The sequence below is a fragment of the Macaca thibetana genome, chromosome 11 (assembly GCF_024542745.1).
Source record: "Macaca thibetana thibetana isolate TM-01 chromosome 11, ASM2454274v1, whole genome shotgun sequence".
NCBI lineage: Eukaryota > Metazoa > Chordata > Mammalia > Primates > Cercopithecidae > Macaca > Macaca thibetana.
In genome coordinates this window covers 71,824,377-71,843,154 of record NC_065588.1, presented here as the reverse complement: position 1 = coordinate 71,843,154, position 18,778 = coordinate 71,824,377, and the positions used below count along the sequence as shown (strand labels likewise).

General features: G+C 37.3%; 1 long non-coding RNA gene across 1 annotated transcript in view; it reads left to right on the top strand.

The window, feature by feature from the left end:
* The window catches only part of LOC126930945 (uncharacterized), a 53,669-nt gene that overhangs the window by 28,550 nt on the left and 6,341 nt on the right, over window positions 1-18,778 (top strand). The window contains exon 2 of the long non-coding RNA XR_007717720.1: window positions 3,857-4,004. This is a non-coding gene — a long non-coding RNA (uncharacterized LOC126930945). The remainder of the gene's footprint in view (window positions 1-3,856; window positions 4,005-18,778) is intronic.

Here is an 18,778-nt window from a genome sequence, read left to right as displayed (position 1 = left end):
AATGTGATAAATTCTGTTTTTTTCTATTCCATTTTCTTCTATGCAATTTGATTTCGTTTAAAAATGCTACTTGCAACCCATGAGACTGATGACATGAGCCATCAGTAGGTTGTCCTCTGCAGTTTGGAAAGCACTGCCTTTGGTAATTTGTAGTAAAGAAGCCATGAACTGGCAACCCACCGGCCATTTCTGGCATGGAGATGTATTCTCTTTGGCATGCTATTTCTGGCATGTAGATGTGTTATCCTCGAGCAGATTTTTAAACATCAGAGATTTCAAATGAAAGCCTGAATTTCAGATTGTCTTGATAAATGGAAAAAAAATATTGCTAATAGTTATATTACCTATTGGCTGACATTGGCTGAAGCTGAGAAACAGCTGCTTCCTGTTTTCCATAGACACATGTACTCCTTCTTATCTTTCTTATCTCCCTGACATTGAATACCAGTTACCATTTAAGATTATGCTTGTATTTATTTTCTGTTGTTGTGGTTGTTGTTTTTCTAAGAGAAAAGGTATTTCTTTACTATATCAAAGATGGAAAAACTAAAGAGTAAGAGAGCCACATAATTTTTCTTTCCTACCACCTGCTTCATTTATTCATGTTATCTACAGATCTCTGTTATCACTTGGGTTTGTGAGTCACAGTCTAGAGTGTTAAAAGAGAGAGCCAAAGACAGGAGGCTGGTAATAAACACAAGAAAAGGGAGAAAAAAGAGTCCTAGAAAAATACGAAGAAGGAATTACCAGAGAGTTTAAGAGAAAATCCATAAGAATAGGACACCAGGAGTTAAGAGCAGCCAGTTTAGGCTTTATGGTATTTTTAATGTCAAAGGCATTTGTTGATCTACTTGGCAAAAACTGTCAAAGGAGATTCTCTTCTCTTTAGATAATTCAACTCAGTATCTCACCCCCAAAGGCAGGAAGATACAAAAATAAAGGATTTTAGCAATGGGGACCTGTATTAGTGTGCTAGGGTTTAATAAAAATATTATCATGTCACACTAATAAAAATATTATCATCTTACACTTTATGTTAGAGGATGAAGATGTTGAATGCAGTTAGCCAGATATTATTTTGGTGATGGTTTTTTGATTGAGTGAGAAAATGGTTCTTGCACATGCACTGCTCTTTGAAATAGTTTTCATGAGACAGAGGTGGTAGTGGAAGCCCTTGACTCAGTGTGGATTGGGACTGAGCATTTTCACATAACTTTAGCCATCCATTTGAGTGTCTCAAATTACCCTACCAATGGATCCAGGAGCCTGGTACTATTACTGAGGTCAGAATTGTGACATGACAATATTTTTATTAAGCCTTAAGTCTGTACTAGCATTGGCTACCATCGTGGCATATCATTGAAGTGGGTATATGCCTTGGTCTGTTTGGGCTGCTGTAACAAAATACTATCAACTAGGTGGCTTATAGAAAGTAGACCTTTATTTCTCACAGTTCTGGAGTTTGGGAAGCCCAAGATGAAGGTGAAGGCATGGGGAGATTTGGTGTCTGGTGAGGACCCGCTTCTGGTTTATAGATGACACCTTCTCCCTGTGTCCTCACATGGTGGAAAGTACCAAGGGTCTCTCTTGAGCCATTTTTTTTTTTTTTTTTTTTTTTTTGAGATGGAGTCTTGCTCTTGTCACCCAGGCTGGAGTGCAATGGCATGATCTTGGCTCACTGCAACCTCCGCCTCCCAAGTTCAAGTGATTGTCCTGCATCAGCCTCCTGAGTAGCTGGGATTACAGACACCCACCATCATGCCCAGCTAATTTTTGTATTTTTAGTAAAGACGGGGTTTCTCCATGTTGGCCAGTCTGGTCTTGAACTCCTGACCTCAGGTGATCCACCTTGGACCTTTTTTATAAGGGCACTAATTTGGTCCATGAGTGTTCCATCCTCCTGATCTAATCACTTCACAAAGGTTCTACCTCTTAATCTCATCACTTGTGGGTTAGAATTTCAGCATAAAAATTTGGGGGGATAGGGATCACAAACACTCAGATCATAATAGCATATAAGATGAGTTGAAGTCCTAGGAAAGAGGCTTTGAGAGAAGGAGTTAGTTTGCATAGGGAAATCATTTATAATCAGTATTGACCGAGGGTACTCCTTATAGTGGCTGGAATAATATGTCATTTGAATAAACTGGTGGTCTTCAATTTAGATTGCACCACCAAAGAATCAAAAGTTGCTCAAGAATTAACAACTGAATATCACATGAGACAATTTGAAGGAGGGAAACAAAATAAGCTCTGCTATAATTTTCAAAAAACGACCAAATTTTTAACACAAAAATAATTTCAAAAAGGATTTTCACCTTACCATTAGTCTTTTTCATTTAATAATAAAGGAAGGAGAAGAAACAAAAAGAAAAGATGGACTATTTTTGCCTAAACATCATTCTTAGAAGCAGAGAAGTGTTTGCTTTTCTTCTGTTCCTTCAAATCCTAAGAGAGCAGTACAAGCTGGAGCTTCTCTGCCTTTTCATCTGCCAGGAAATAGCACACAAAGGCAAGGCTTCTCTTAGCAGGGCAGAAACATTTGTTTTCTTTTTTTCTATTCCTTGTTGAGCTGAGCCCTTAAATAGAAATCTACCCACTGTGCTTCTATTGTGTTGTGAGCACCGTGACTTCTGTTTATTCTTTATAGATCACATTTTCCATGTTTTACCATGTTAGCAAGTTAAAATGAATACATATTTTGAAGTGTTCACAAGTGGAAAATTTGTAATTCTTTGGTTGTGACTAAAGGTTGAGTTGCTAAAATATCATAAAGGGAAATTTGCCTAGAATTAATATATGTAAAATACTCTGTGTTAAGTAGCCAGCCATAGCACACAAACTAATCAAATCTCCAGACCTGAGATTTTACAATAATTAAGATAATACTTATAGGTAATATATATTATAATGAGAATTTTATTTTTCTATGGAAGATTAGTCAAGTAATAGGAAAAAATTGCCAACATGACATGTAGGGCAAAAATGACTTATTAGTATCTGTCAGTCTAAACAGGGTCACTTTCCTACCTCAAAGTCATCTATCAAATAAATCCTTCTTCCCCCATGGAGGGAGATCAACTAGTTTAGCTGAGGTCTCTCCAATGTGAAGCAGCCAGCCAAGAGAAAAGGAGAGGATTCAGAAGCTAAGAGATACTTTACTTAGTCAAGTTGGCAGGAGAAGACACAATGAGAGAATGAGGAGCTATGCATGTTTAGGGAACTGGGAAAGAAATAAACAAATAGTAGCAGCTGTTGTCTGGATGTGTCCCCTCCAAAATTCGGGTGTTGAAACATAATGGCCAATATAATGGTGTTAAGGGGCCTTTAAGAGGTGATTAGGTCAACGAGGGTTCCTTCTCTTGTGAATGGGATTAAGGCCCTTATAAAAGAGGCGTCATTAATGCTTTGGCTCCCTCACCCTTCTGCCTTCTACCATGTGAGGACAACACATTCCTCCCCTTGAAGGATGCAGCACCAGGTGCCATCTTGGAAAGAGAGAGCAGTGCTCACCAGATGACCAAACCTGTTGACACCTTGATCTTGGACTTCCTAGCTTCCTGCACTGTGAAAATAAATGCCTGTTTTTCACAAATTAGCCAATCTCAAGTATTTTTGTTACAGCAGCACAAAACTAAGAGAGTAGCTCTTGTGATTAGAATGGATGTGGCTTTCAATTGCAATAGGGTCTTACTACTTACATAACAATACTATTGATATTTTATATGTATTTTGCATACCTTTCATTTGAGACCTATTCATGAATTATCCTATATGATCCTCAGAAAAACTTGGTGAGGAAGTAATAGAGGGCTCTATTAATAATAATAACTTGGTTATTATTCTCATTTTACAGGTAAAGAAACCAAGACTTAGAGACCTGTCCATAGTCGTTTAGTGAGGGAATGCAATATCTGGGTCTAGGGTCCAAATCTATCTCTGCTGTGAAGAGGAACTCATACAGGAGATCTACTTGATTACAAATTCTTGGCCCTGAAGTGGAGGTAAGTCTTTTTATCAGCCTTTCAAAGCTGCCTATAGATACCTAGGCATCTATAGGATTTTACAGAGATCATTAGGATTTTATAGAGCTCTTCATATTTTATGGGGCTAATTTTAGCCAATCTTGAGATTGTGGTTATGTTTCTGTAACTATTGATTAACTCAGGAAATATCATAGATTATAAGATATTTAACTATATGTTAAATTATAAGATATTTAATATATGATTGTTGAATAAATGAAAAGATCTGTGATGAGCATAGCAAGATCAATGTATTTCTAGGTCATAGCTAATGATAAAATATATAAAGCAATGATTTGCTTTTCACATTTTATGATTTTATAGTGACAAGACCTATTTTTTATTACAAAAGCCTCAAAGGCCAGAAGCTTTTTTTTTTTTTTTTTTTTTTTTAATAATTTAACCTCAAGTAGGGTTGTGGACATGTGGCCAAGATTGTTGCTGCAGGAAACTTAAGCATAGAGAAAAGGAAATAAAGAAGCAAGGACAGTGAGAGTTCAGTCTAGTGGTGAGAGCACCAGCATCCAGCAACAGCTATGGTGGTGGCAACAGTAGTAGGGTGTCTGGTGGCCACAACTAGCAGGGCTAAAGGCAGCATTGTTCTAGCCAGACTTTTCCTCTGTGTCATTTCAGTTGTGGTTCTGGCCTTCTAAGGGCTTTGTTCCTCCCCATTTTCCAAGGCTCTTTCTCTAGTTATTCTGGCTATTCTGTGAGCCACCTGATATTCTTCTGTTTTAGTTAGGATTCTACAGAGAAATAACCAATAGGACCTGCATATATAAAGAGATTCAATATTTGGTATAGGGCATTGGCTTACATGACTACGGAGTCTGTAAAGTCTCAAGATCTGCAGGGCAAGTGGACAAGCTGGAGACCTGGGAGATCCCATGATATAGTTCCAGTCTGAAGCCTGGCAGGCTGGGGACCCAGGAAGAACCAATATTTCAGTTCAAGTTTCAAAAAAAGGAAAAAAGCCAATATCCAGTTCAAATGCAGTCAGGAAAGCAGAATTTTATCTTACTCCAGGGAGGTCAGCCTTTCATTCTATTCAGACCTTTCATCAACCAATTGAATGGTTGCCCATAGAAATTGAGGGGGAGCAATCTGTTTTACTCAGTCTACCAATTTAAATGTTAACCTCATCCAAAACCACAATTACAGAAATACGCAGCATAACGTTTGGCCCAATATCTTGGCACTCAGTAACCCAATCAAGTTGACACATAAAATTAAACATGTTTTTCAATAGGTACTTTTCCGCTCCAATTCACTGGAGTTAGTTTCTGTTGCTTGTAAATAAGAAAACTTCAGTTGATTAGTTGCACAGATGAATGTTTATATAAAAAATATTTACAAACCAAACAGTATGTGTTAGTCACTATCCTAGATGTCAAGAATACTGCAGTGAACACAATCAACAGGATATTTGCCTTTATGCAGATGAAATTTTTAGTGAAGAGTAGAAAACAATAAACAAGAAAATAAATGAATAAAATAATGCCAGCTGGTAATAAGTGGTATGGAAACAACGACAGGCCTACAGAAAGTAACAGGGAGCAGGGGTGTTCCACGTTGGATTAGAAAGTTAGAAGATCTCTCTGAAAAGATATTTGAGCCAAGACCTGAATGCAAAAAAGAAGGCAGATGTGTTAAAGTCTAGGAGCAAGGCATTCCTGGCAGAGAGAATAGCAAGGCCAAGTTCTTGCAGTGGGAATGAACTTGGTGTGATTGAACAACAGTAAAAAGGAGAGTATAGTTACAGCCCAGTGAGGAAAGGGTTAATAGTGCCAGATGAAGTCAGATGTGGAAGAGGTTCAGATTTTATATTAATTACAATTGGTTGCCATTTGAGTGTTTTAACTAAGGAAGGAAGAGAAGCTGATTTGCATTTTATAAAGATGGCTCCCGAGCTCTGTGGAGAATGAATCATAAAATGACCAGAGTGCAAGCCTGCAGATCTGTTGGGTTCCTGTTACAGGAGTCCAGGTGAGAAAGGACAAACAAAGGATATTTTTTCAGGGCCTCTAAGTTGTGCTAGATGGAGAAGTTCAGCAGAGACGAAGTGAAGAAAGCATATGCCTTGAGCTGCTTATCTTAGAAAAACAGTTTATATTAATCAAAGGCACCATGAGCCAGGGCCACCATGTAAATGCTTGAATAAACATTTCCATTTTCAAGCAATTGAGAAGGTCAAGGCAGTTTCTGCGTTCAATTTTGTGTGATTTTCCTTTCCATTCAGCTGAAAAGAATAAGCTGATAAGCATCACTGCTCAATTTTTCAGCTTTGTGATAGAGAGAAATAAAATATTATACCCAAAAAAAGCAAAATTCATTTTCTTTACACTGAGATATTTTCTTCGTTTATTCAAGGACTCATGACAAAGAATGTTTGCTTGAGATCATAAAAATATAGGCCAGTGCAAAGTCATCGTACAGTTGTCTTAATCCAGACTATTTATATACTAGTGTATAGCTCTGTTTTATGTATATTTAAACAAGCCAGATATTTTGGAAACATGGTGCCTGGTGTTCCCTTAAGTTCTTTATAATCAACATCAAATAAAAAATTATCAACATCAAATATTGATTACATATCACTATTTATTGATTCTATTAATACCTCTGAAGCTATTTCTAATTTTAAATAAAATTAGAGCATGCAGGAACAGTTTATGTAATAGTTCAATGAGAAGTGTTCTAATTTTGCCTTTCACGGCAACATGGAAATTTTTGTCCTTTACAAACTCCTGATAGGGAAGAAAATGGATAACTAGGATATTATCGAATTAATAAATTGACTCACTTTAGTCATCTCCATGTACAACTTCTAAATGAAATGATTTGTAAGATCAGTCAAATAATTGTCAATTCAAGTAACATTTTTTTCAGTCCTCTTTGAGCAAATTATTTCCTGTCTTTATTAATTATGGAGATGTATTTTTGTATTCAGCTGTGCCAAATGTCATTTTAAATTTACCTTATATGGAGGAGGCCTTATGGAATCAAGTTTTAATTGATCATAGTGGAAATACTGGCAACATTAACTTGATCTTAGGCAAAAGATTAAAGCTGAGCGATCAAAAGATAAGATCTAGGTATCAGTAAGGGGACATGATGAAACTTTTATGGAAAATCTACTCTATATTAGACATCATGCCAGGCGCATTAACTATGTAAACTCAATTTCAGACAAGAGTCTTGCAAAGAAGGGTATTTAGCCTGTAGATAAGAAAGCTCCAAATATGACATATTTAATAGGTAGTTAAATCAAGACTGAAATCTGTGTCTAGGCCGGGTGCAGTAGCTCATGCCTGTAATCCCAGCACTGTGGGAAGCTGAGGCAGGTGAATCACTTGAGCCCAGGAGTTCGAGACCAGGCTGGACAACATGGCAAAATCCTAACTCTAAAAAAAATAAAGTACAAAAATTAGCTGGGTGTGGTGGTGCTTGCCTGTGGTCCCAGCTACTGGGAAGGCTAAGGTGAGAGGCTTGCTTGAGCCTGGGGAGGTCAAGGCTCCAGTGAGCCATAATCACCCCACTGTACTCCAACCTGGGTGACAGAGTAAGACTGAATTTAAAAAATAATAATTTTTTTATTTAAGAAAAAAAATCTATGTCTATCCAGCTTCAAATAGTTTGTGGGTTTTTTTACGTATTCTTAATTTTCTTGCAATGTTTCCTAAAGTGATAAGTCAAAGTTTTTCCTTTTGTTCTATTTAACCCCTACTCTAGTTGTAACCCTTACACCATAGATAAGTTCATCAGATCCGTAAAAAGACTATTGTTTTTCTTCTGGTTATAAAGTGATATATACTCGCAGAAAACTTGGGGAAAACAAAGGAATAAAAAAATCGCATATGTTCTTAGCGACATAAAAATAACCTCTGTATTAGTCTGTTCTCATGCTGCTAGTAAAGACATACCTGAGACTGGGTAATTTATAAAGGAAGAGGCATAATTGATTCACAGTTCCGCAGGGCTGGAGAGGCCGCAGGAAACTTACAATCATGGTGGAAGGGGAAGCAAGCATATCTTTCTTCACATGGCAGCAGCAAGAAGAAGTGCTGAGCAAAATGGGGAAGAATGCCTTATAAAACCATCAGATCTCATGAGAGCTCACTTACTATCACGAGAACAGCATGAGGGTAACTGCACCTGTGATTAAATTACCTCCCACCAGGTCCCTCCCACAACATGTGGGGATTGTGGGAACTACAATTCAAGATGAGATTTGCGGGGGGGCACAGCCAAACCATATCAATCTCTGTCAATGTTTTGATGTCTTTAACGTCTTAATCTTCAGTGTTTTCCACAAAAGTGGGGTTATGTTTCATCTCTAGTTTTGTATTCTATGCATACATAATATCGTATCATCTTTTTTGTATGGCTAAATATTCTTTGAATTATTTCAATTATTTATATTATTTATATGGTGCAAACCACTCTTTTGAATGAATATATTAGGATATATTTAATAATTTTCCCACATATGAATAATTTTAATTGATTCTTATTTTTAATCATATTGTAATAGGCATCCCCATTTGCCCACATTTCTGATTATTTGCTAAAACTACATTTCTATAAGTAGAATAACTATTTAAAATATACATTTTAAAGGGCTTTTGATACACTTGCCAGATTTCTCCTATTGCTCTCTATAAAAGTTGTAACAATTTGTTTCCTTACCAGTCTTCAATGCACTATACCCACAAAATAATGGCAAATTTGAGAAGCAAAACTGGCATCTGGTTTTAATTGATTTTAATTCAAATTAAACTGGTTTTAATTTGAATTTGTAGCTAATAGTGCAGTTGGATTTTTTGGTTTTTTTTGACGAAGTCTCTGTCGCCCATGCCGGAGTGCCATGGCGCAATCTCGGCTCACAGCAAGCTCTGCCTCCTGGGTTCACACCATTCTCCTGCCTCAGCCTCCGAAGTAGCTGGGATTACAGGCATGCACCACCATGCCAACCAATTTTTGTATTTTTAGTAGAGATGGGGTTTCACCATGTTGGCCAGGATGGTCTCGATCTCTTGACCTCGTGATTTGCCTGCCTCAGCCTCCCAAAGTGCCAGGATTACAGGTGTGAGCCAGCGTGCCTGGCCTCTATAGCTCCACCTATGAGGGACTTGGTCCTGAGGATACATGGATTATTACCCTGAAACTCTCTCACTTTCAGGAAAAGCTGAGGAATGCTCCAAGAGTGGTTAGAAACTTAGGCCTTAAATGTAAATGGGAAAAAGCATGTTTTCAGCATTATTACTTACATTATTCAAAGCCTGTATCTCATTTATTTTTACTACTTCGTCTAAAATGAATTGATAATGGAATGAAGTATCTTACTACAATTATCTGTCAATTTCTGTGTGACTCTCTAAAAATTTCTATTTATTTCTAATGGTATGGTATTATTTTAATAAGCTCATAAAAGGGTGTGATGACCTAATTTTAAATTTAGAGGTAAAAGAATGTATAGGAAGTTCAAGAATTTATCTATAATCTAATAATGGCACTTTTTTGTTTATTTTGAGACAGAGTCTCTTGTCACCCAGGCTGGAGTGCAGTGGCACGATCTTGGCTCACTGCAGCCTCTCACTCCCCAGGCTCAGGTGAACCTCACACCTCAGCCTCCCAAGTAGCTGGTACTACAGGTATATACTACCACACCAATCTAATTTTTGTATATTTTGTAGAGACAGGGTTTCACCACGTTGCCCACACTAGTATCAAACTCCTGGGCCCAATTGATCCGCATGTCTCAGCCTCCCAAAGTGCTGGGATTAGAGGCGCGAGTCACTGCGCCTGGCCTAACAATAATGATACAATTAAAAGCAATTCCCTCTGAACTTTTGATTCATGGTCTTTCTTATCCTTACTTCTCATTGCCCTTGCTACCTTTTAAACTTTCATTTTACTTTTGTTTTCATAGGAATTTAAGTAGGTAATTTGTAGGCACTGTAAGACATGACCTTTATTTAGCTACAAGTCCCTTTTATCTAATACCTACTAAAGTGATCAATGCCATCTGGATATAAACTAAAAGACTTTTTCCATCTTGCCACCCATCACCATATCACCCCTAACATCCTTATTTAAAATATCCTCCCTGTTTTCCCCTAACTCAGTGTTAGTAAGGCTGAATACTCCACCTACATTCTTTTTGCTGATGCCGCCCAGCTCCCAGGGTACTGGTCTCCAATGTAGGGTTTAGGCTCCCTAGAAGGTGCTAGTAAACATTCTTTTGAGGAGTAGGGGAAAATGCTAGAACTATTAATTATGTTTATTTTTTTATCTCACCTTAAATTGTTCTTTGTTTATGCTCTATAGTGTTTATGATATAATTACAGTAGTACAGGTATAACTTACTAATAAACACGTGTTTATTGAGTGAACTGAATTTATTGGTGTGCTACAGACCTGGTGATTTGTATGCAGGAAGTTTATTGGGGAATGCTCTTAGGAGCAGCGCCTCAGGGGGTACTGTCAAAAGGGCAGGATTGCATCATGGTTCTCAACTGGGAAGATTTGGAACCCCAGGATATATCTAGCAACATCTGGAGACATACTGGCATCTAGTGGATAGAGGCCAAGGACACTGCTAAATACCCTGTAATATACAGAGTGGCCACCACAACAAAGAATCATCCAGCTCAAAATGTCAATAGTGCTGAATTTGAGAAATCCTGGGGTGAAAGGATAAGCTGAATGGCAGTCACAGCCAAGGCCTCATTTCATTCCATAGGGAGCTCTGGAGTCAGGTGGGCCCTTCACAGTGCTCTACATGGGCCAGTCATGGGACACAGGAAGGAAGTATGACCTCAGAAGGGTGGTTGTCTTTGGCTTCAGGCAACCCTGAGAAAGCTAAGAGCAGGCAGCTGCCAACACCCACAATACCGGAGAAATGAGAGCTTCAGCCCTGAAAAGGTCAGGAGAGAGACTAGGTGGAAAACCACAGCATCCACTATAGGGGAAATCACTAACCAGCTTTATTTCTCTCTCACTATTGTCTTCAAGGTTTTTTCTAAATGTTATTTTTAATTGACAAATAATAATTGTGTATATTATATGGGGTACAAAGTGATATTTTGATCTATGTTTACTTTGTGAATTAACAGATCCATCACCTCCCATACTTACCATTTGTTTGTGGTGAAAACATTTAAAGTCTACTCTCTGAGCAATTTTGAAATATGTAGTGCATTATTATTTATTATAGTTATTCTGTGCAACAGATCACTGAAGTTTGTTCCTTTTGCCTAATTGTCTTTACGTTTGGTTGAACCTTGGCCTCATCCTTCCCTCTACCTTACCACCAATGAATCTCACTGCTTCTTAGGGCAATTTCAGGCATTTTAAAAAAAAAAAAAAAAAAAAAAAAAAAAAAAAAAAAAAAAAAAACCATTTTCAAGACTTTCAGACTCTAGGACAATTTATTTCAGAATGTTAATCCTTCATTCAGTGCAAAACCTCCCTTTCTCTTCACTCCAGTCTACTCCTGGCTGGGGAACTGGTGATGGACAATGGAGCATGTAGCTTTCTCTGATTTCTCTTATTTTGACTTGTTTTCCCACATGCTCTGCGAAATGTTGGGACAAAGGTCAGGAGGAGATATAAAACGGTGAAAAAGTTTGGAGGCCACGGTGTAGAGGGTGTTGATCCAATAATCATCACATCTCTGTTATATTATTTATAGTTTCCCTTTCTGCTGCTTCATTTTCCTTTGTCCACTAAGGTACTCACAAATCCTTTCAGTCTTAACAGAAACACACCAAAAAATAAAATAGTAGCATCATCCTTCCTTGCTATCATTGTGCCTTTTTCTTTCCTTCCCTCCGAAGTGGAGTAGGTGGGACTTACTGTCTCTGTTTCCTGTTATCTGCTTATCTTTAATTCTTGACTGCTGACTCTTCAACTGCTTTTCTCGATGACTTCCCTGAAACTTCTAAAGGCTGCACATTACCTGTAACTATCAAATGTTAAAGCTTTCATTTTTTTCTCATTCCATTTGATCTTTTTGCAGCACTTTAACATGAATTGACAGACTCTTTCATCTGCTTTTTTTTTTTTTTAACTTTTCTCCACTGTGAAATAATGTAGGAAGAAAAGTAGACAAAATTTTAAAATATATAGCTCAGTGATTACAGAGAAAACTCATGTGATTGTCACCTACCACATGAATGTGTGCATTTCTTATGTCCTAGAAGCCCCCCTTGCAGCTTTCCAATCACTACCAATTCAAAAATAGTCAATATGCTAACAACTACGCTAATTACTTCTTTGATTTTCTTTATAGTTTTCTACCTAAGAATGCGTTTCTAAGCACTATAATTTGATTTTGCTTCTTTTTAAAAGTGAAATAAATGCCTGCAGTATGTATTTTTCTGTGTATAGCTTCTTTTGCTCAACATTATATTTGTGAGATTCATCATTACTGTTGTGTATAGCTGGGATTAATTCATTTTTACAGCTATATACTATTCAATATCATGAATAGACCACATTTATCCATTCTATTGTAGATGAACATTGGAGATGTTTGTAATTTTTGCCTATTGCCAGTAATATTGCTATGACCTTTCTTGTATACACCTTTGGCTACATGCATGTATGCATTTATATTGGGCATATATCTAGGAGTGGAAGTAGTGAATTGATGGTTTTTGCATATTTTTTAATGTAGTAGACAATGGCAAATAGTCTTCCAAAGTGGTTGTACCAATTTATACTCCTGTCAGCAGTGTTATTAGAGTTCCCATTGTTTCATGTCCTTGCAAACACCTGGTATTTTCAATATTAGTATTACATTTGGGTGGTTTTATAATGGTATCACAATGCGATACTAATTATATTTCCTTAATGACTGATGAGGTTGAGCCTTTCTTTGTCTGTTTATGGGCCATTTAGATATCTTTTTCTGTGAAATGCCTGTTTAAGTCTTTGCCCAGTTTTCTATGGTGTTGCCTGTTCTTTTTCTTATTGATTTGAAGAGTTTTTTTTAAAAACATACTTTGGATTCAACCTCTTTGTTAGTTGTATGTTTTGCAAATGTCATCTCCAATTTCCATGTTCTTAAAGTGTCTTGATGAAAACAAGTTATCCATCTAACTGTAATCCAAATTTTTTATCCTTTCATACGTGATTAGAAACTGGTTTTTGTTTCCTGTTTAAGGTTAGCCTAGATGATGAAAATATTCTATTATGTTTTTCTCTAGAAAGTTTATTGTTCTGTCTGTCATATTTATATCTAAGTTCTACTTGGAATGGACTTTTGTGTAGGGTAGGAGGCAGGTAATCAAGATTCTATTCTGTTTCCAAATGGATGGTTCAATTTGCCCAGAATCATTTATTCAAAATACTGAATTTTCCCCACTGTTGTTTAGTGGTTACTGTATTGTGTATCAAGTTTCTATACAAACAAGGGTCTTTTTCTTTTCTATTATATTCTGTTCATACAGTTGTCTACTTTTTTCTTATTTACTGTAGCTTTCAAATAAGCCTTGATATGCAGTATAGCAAGTCATCCTACCTTGTTTCTCTTCTTCAAGAGTATATTGATGGTTTTTGGTCCACTGCCATTTTCATTACAATTTTAGAATCAACTTGCCACGTTCCAAAAAAAGTCCTGTTATTTTGATTGGAGAAAATATATCTTTGCAATGTTGGAAGTTGCATTCATACACAATGTATCTCTCTCCCTTTTTGCCATTCTACATTTATCTCAATTAAGTTTTGTAGTTTTCTGAAAGGAAGTCTTGAACATCTTATTCCAAGGAAGTTGACATTTTCATTTTTCTTAAAAAAAATTTTATTTTAAGTTTTTATAGGTTCATAGTAAGTGTATGTATTTAAGGGGCATATGAGATATTCTGATACAGGCATACAGTGTGTAATAATCGCACAATCAGGGTACATCAAGTATCCATCACCTTAAGCATTTATCTTTTCTTTGTGTTACAAAGAATCCAATTATACTCTTTTAGTTATTTAAAAATGTATAATTATTGTTGACTGTAGTCACCCTGTTGGACCATCAAATACTAGATCTTATTCATTCTCTCTAACTATACTTTCATACCCATTAGCTATCCCCACTTCCCCCTTCCTTCCCTCACTCTCCACAACAACTACCCTTCCCAGCCTCTGGTAGCTATAGTTCTACTTCCTATCTCTGTGAGTTCAATTGTTTTAATTGTGAGCTCCCACAGATAAGTGAGAACATGCAAAAGCTTGTCTTTCTGTGCCTGGCTTATTTCACCTAACATAATGACCTCCAGTTCCATCCATTTTGTTGCAAATGATAGGATTTCATTCTTTTTTTAATGTCTGTATAATAGTCCACCATGTATGTATATCACATTTTTTTTACCGTGTATGTATATCACATTTTTTTTAAAAAAATTATACTTTAAGTTCTAGGGTACATGTGCAGAATGTGCATGTTTGTAACATAGGTATTCACATGCCATGGTGGTTTGCTGCATCCATCAACCCGTCATTTATGTTAGGTATCACTTTTAATGCTATCCCTCCCCTAGTCCCCACTCCCTGACAGGCCCCAGTGTGTGATATTCACCTCCCTGTATCCATGTGTTCTCATTGTTCAACTCCCACATATGAGTGAGAACATGCAGTGTTTGGTTTTCAGTTCTTGCATTAGTTTGCTGAGAATGATGGTTTCCAGCATCATCCAGGTCCCTGCAAAGGACATGAACTCATCCTTTTTTATGTCTGCATAGTATTACATGGTGTATATGTTCCACATTTTCTTTATCCAGTCTATCATTGATGGGCATTTGGGTTGGTTCCAAGTCTTTGCTATTGTGAACAGTGCCCCTATAAACATATGTGTGCATATGTCTTTTTTAATTTTTATTTTATGCATGTGTCTTTATAGTAGAATGTTTTATAATCTTTGGGTATGTACCCAGTAGTGGGATTGCTGGGTCAAATGGTATTTCTAGTTCTAGGTCCTTGAAGAATCACCACACTGTCTTCCACAATGGTTGAACTAATTTACACTCCCACCAACAGTGTAAAAACGTTCCTATTTCTCTACATCCTCTCCAGCATCTGTGGTTTCCTGACTTTTTAATGATCGCCATTCTAACTGGCATGAGATGGTATCTCATTGTGGTTTTGATTTGCATTTCTGTAACAACCAGTGATGATGAGCATTTTTTCATATGTTTGTTGGCTGCATAAATGTCTTCTTTTGAGAAGTGTCTGTTCATATCCTTTGCCCACTTTTTGATGGGGTTGTTTGTTTCTTGTAAATTTGCTTAAGTTCCTTGTAGATTCTGGATATCAGCCCTTTGTCAGATGGATAGATTGCAAAAATTTTCTCCCATTCTGTAGGTTACCTGTTCACTCTGATGATAGTTTCTCTCGCTGTGCAGAAGCTCTTGAGTTTAATTATGTCCCATTTATCTAAATTGGCTTTTGTTGTCATTGCTTTTGGTGTTTTCATCATGAAGTCTTTGCCCATGCCAATGGCCTGAATGGTATTGCCTAGGTTTTTCTTCTAGGGTTTTTATGGTTTTAGTTTTTACGCTTAAGTCTTTAATCCATCTTGAGTTAATTTTTGTATAAGGCGTAAGTAAGGGATCCAGTTTCAAATTTCTGCATATGGCTAGTCAGTTTTCCCAACACCATTTATTAAATAGGGAATCCTTTCCCCATTGCTTATTTTTGTCAGGCTTTCCAAAGATCAGATGGTTGTAGATGTGTGGTGTTATTTCTGAGGCCTCTGTTCTGTTCCATTTGTCTATATATCTGTTTTGGTATCAGTACCATGATGTTTTTGTTACTGTAGCCTTGTAGTATAGTTTGAAGTCTGGTAGCGTGATGCCTCTAGCTTTGTTCTTTCTGCTTAGGATTGTCTTGGCTATGTGAGTTCTTTTTTGGTTCCATATGAAATTTAAAGTAGTTTTTTCCAATTCTGTGAAGAAAGTCAATGGTAGCTTGATCGGGATAGCATTAAATCTATAAATTGCTTTGGGCAGTATGGCCATTTTGACGATATTGATTCTTCCTATCCATGAGCATGGAATGTTTTTCCATTTGTTTGTGTTGTCTCTTATTTCCTTGAGCAATGGTTTGTAGTTCTCCTTGAAGAGGTCCTTCACATCCCTTGGAAGTTATATTCCTAGTTATTTTATTCTCTTTATAGCAATTGTAAATGGGAGTTCACTCATGATTTGGCTCTCTGTTTGTCTGGTTTTGGTGTATAGGAATGCTTGTGATTTTTGCATATTGATTTTGTATCCTGTGACTTTGCTGAAGTTCCTTATCAGCTTAAGAAGATTTTGGGCTGATTTGCTGGGGTTTTTTAAATATACAATCATGTCATCTGCCAACAGGGACAAGTTGACTTCCTTTTTACCTAATTGAATACCCTTTATTTCTTTCTTCTGCCTGATTACCCTGACCAGAACTTCCAACGCTATGTTGAATAGGAGTGGTGAGAGAGGGCACCCTTGTCTGGTGTCAGTTTTCAAAGGGAATGCTTCTAGTTTTTGCCCATTCAGTATGATATTGGCTGTGGGTTTGTCATAAATAGCTCTTATTATTTTGAGATATGTCCCATCAACACCTAGTTTATTGAGAGGTTTTAACATGAAGGGCTGTTGAATTTTGTCAAAGGCCTTTTCTGCATCTATTGAGATAATTATGTGGTTTTTGTCATTGGTTCTGTTTATGTGATGGATTACATTTATTGATTTGCATATGTTGAACCAGCTTTGCATCCCAGGGATGAAGCCAACTTGATCAAAGCTGGATAAGCTTTTTGATGTGCTGCTGGATTCAGTTTGCCAGTATTTTATTGAGGATTTTTGCATCGATGTTCATCAGGGATATTGGTCTGAAATTTTCTTTTTTTGTTGTGTCTCTGCCAGGTTTTGGTATCAGGATAATGCTGGCCTCATAAAATGAGTTATGGAGGATTCCTTCTTTTTCTGTTGTTTGGAATAGTTTCAGAAGGAATGGTACCAGTTCTTCTTTGTATCTCTGGTAGAATTCAGCTGTGAATCCGTCTGGTCCTGGACTTTTTTTGGTTGGTAGGCTTTTAATTACTGTTTCAATTTCAGAACTTGTTATTGGTGTATTCAGGGATTCGACTTCTTGGTTTAGTCTTGGGAGGGCGTATGTGTCCAGGAATTTATCCATTTCTTCTAGATTTCCTAGTTTATTTGCATAGAGGGGTTTATAGTATCCTCTGATGGTAGTTTGTATTTCTGTGGGATCAGTGGTGATATCCCCTGTATCGTTTTTTATTGCGTCTATTTGATTCTTCTCTCTTTTCTTCTTTATTTGTCTTGCTAGTGGTCCATCTATTTTGTTGATCTCTTTGAAAAACCAGGTCCTGGATTCGTTGATTTTTTAAAGGGTTTTTCATGTCTCTCTCTCCCTCGGTTCTGCTCTTATCTTAATTATTTCTTGTCTTCTGCTAGCTTTTGAATTTGTTTGCTCTTGCTTCATCCCGTTTTTTTTTTTTTTTTTTTTTTTTTTTTTTTTTTTTTTTTTGAGACGGAGTCTCGCTCTGCCGCCCGGGCTGGAGTGCAGTGGCCGGATCTCAGCTCACTGCAAGCTCCGCCTCCCGGGTTCCCGCCATTCTCCTGCCTCAGCCTCCCGAGTAGCTGGGATTACAGGCGCCGCCACCTCGCCCGGCTAGTTTTTTTTTTTGTATTTTTTAGTAGAGACGGGGTTTCACCGTGTTAGCCAGGATGGTCTCGATCTCCTGACCTCGTGATCCGCCCGTCTCGGCCTCCCAAAGTGCTGATTACAGGCTTGAGCCACCGCGCCCGGCCTCATCCCGTTTTCTTAACTTTTATTTTTATTTTAGGTTTGGGAGTACACTTTTATTTTAGGGAGTAACTTTTATTTAGATTTGTGAAGGTTTTTTAATGCAGGTAAACACACATCACTGGGTTTTGTTATACGTATTATTACATTACCCAGCTATTATGCCCAGTACCCAATAGTTATCTTTTCAGGTCCTCTCCTTCCTCCAACTCAACCCCCTCAAGTAGACCCTAGTGTCTGTTATTTCCTTCTTTGAGTTCATAAGTTCTTATCATTTAGCACCCACTTATAAGTGAGAATATGCAGTATTTAGTTTTCTGTTCCTGTGTTAATTTGCTAAGAAAAACAGTCTCCTGCTCTATCTATGATCCCGCAAAAGACATGATCTCATTCTTTTTTATGGCTGCATAGTATTCCATGCTGCATATGCACCGCATTTTCTTTATCCAGTCTATCACTGATGGGCATTTAGGTTGCTTCCATATCTTTGCTATTGTGCATAGTGTTGCAATGAACATTGGTGTGGCTATATCTTCATAGTAGAATTATTTAATATTTCAATGGGTTTCTGGGGAACAGGTGGTGTTTGATTACATGAGTAAGTTCTTTAGTGGTGATTTCTGAGATTTTGGTGCACCCGTCACCCGGGCAGTGTACATTTTACCCAGTGTATAGTCTTTATCCTTCATACCCCTGCCACTATTTCCCCTGAGTCTCCAAAGTCCATTATATCATTCTTATGCCTTTTCATCCTCATAGCTTAGCTCCCACTTACGAGTGAGAGTATATAATGTTTGGTTTTCCATTCCTGAGTTGCTTCACTTAGAATAATGGTATCCAATTTCTTCCAGGTTGCTGTGAATGCCATTATTTTGTTCCTTTTTAACGTTGAGTAGTATTCTATGAGATATATATAGATATATATATACACACACACACACTCCATG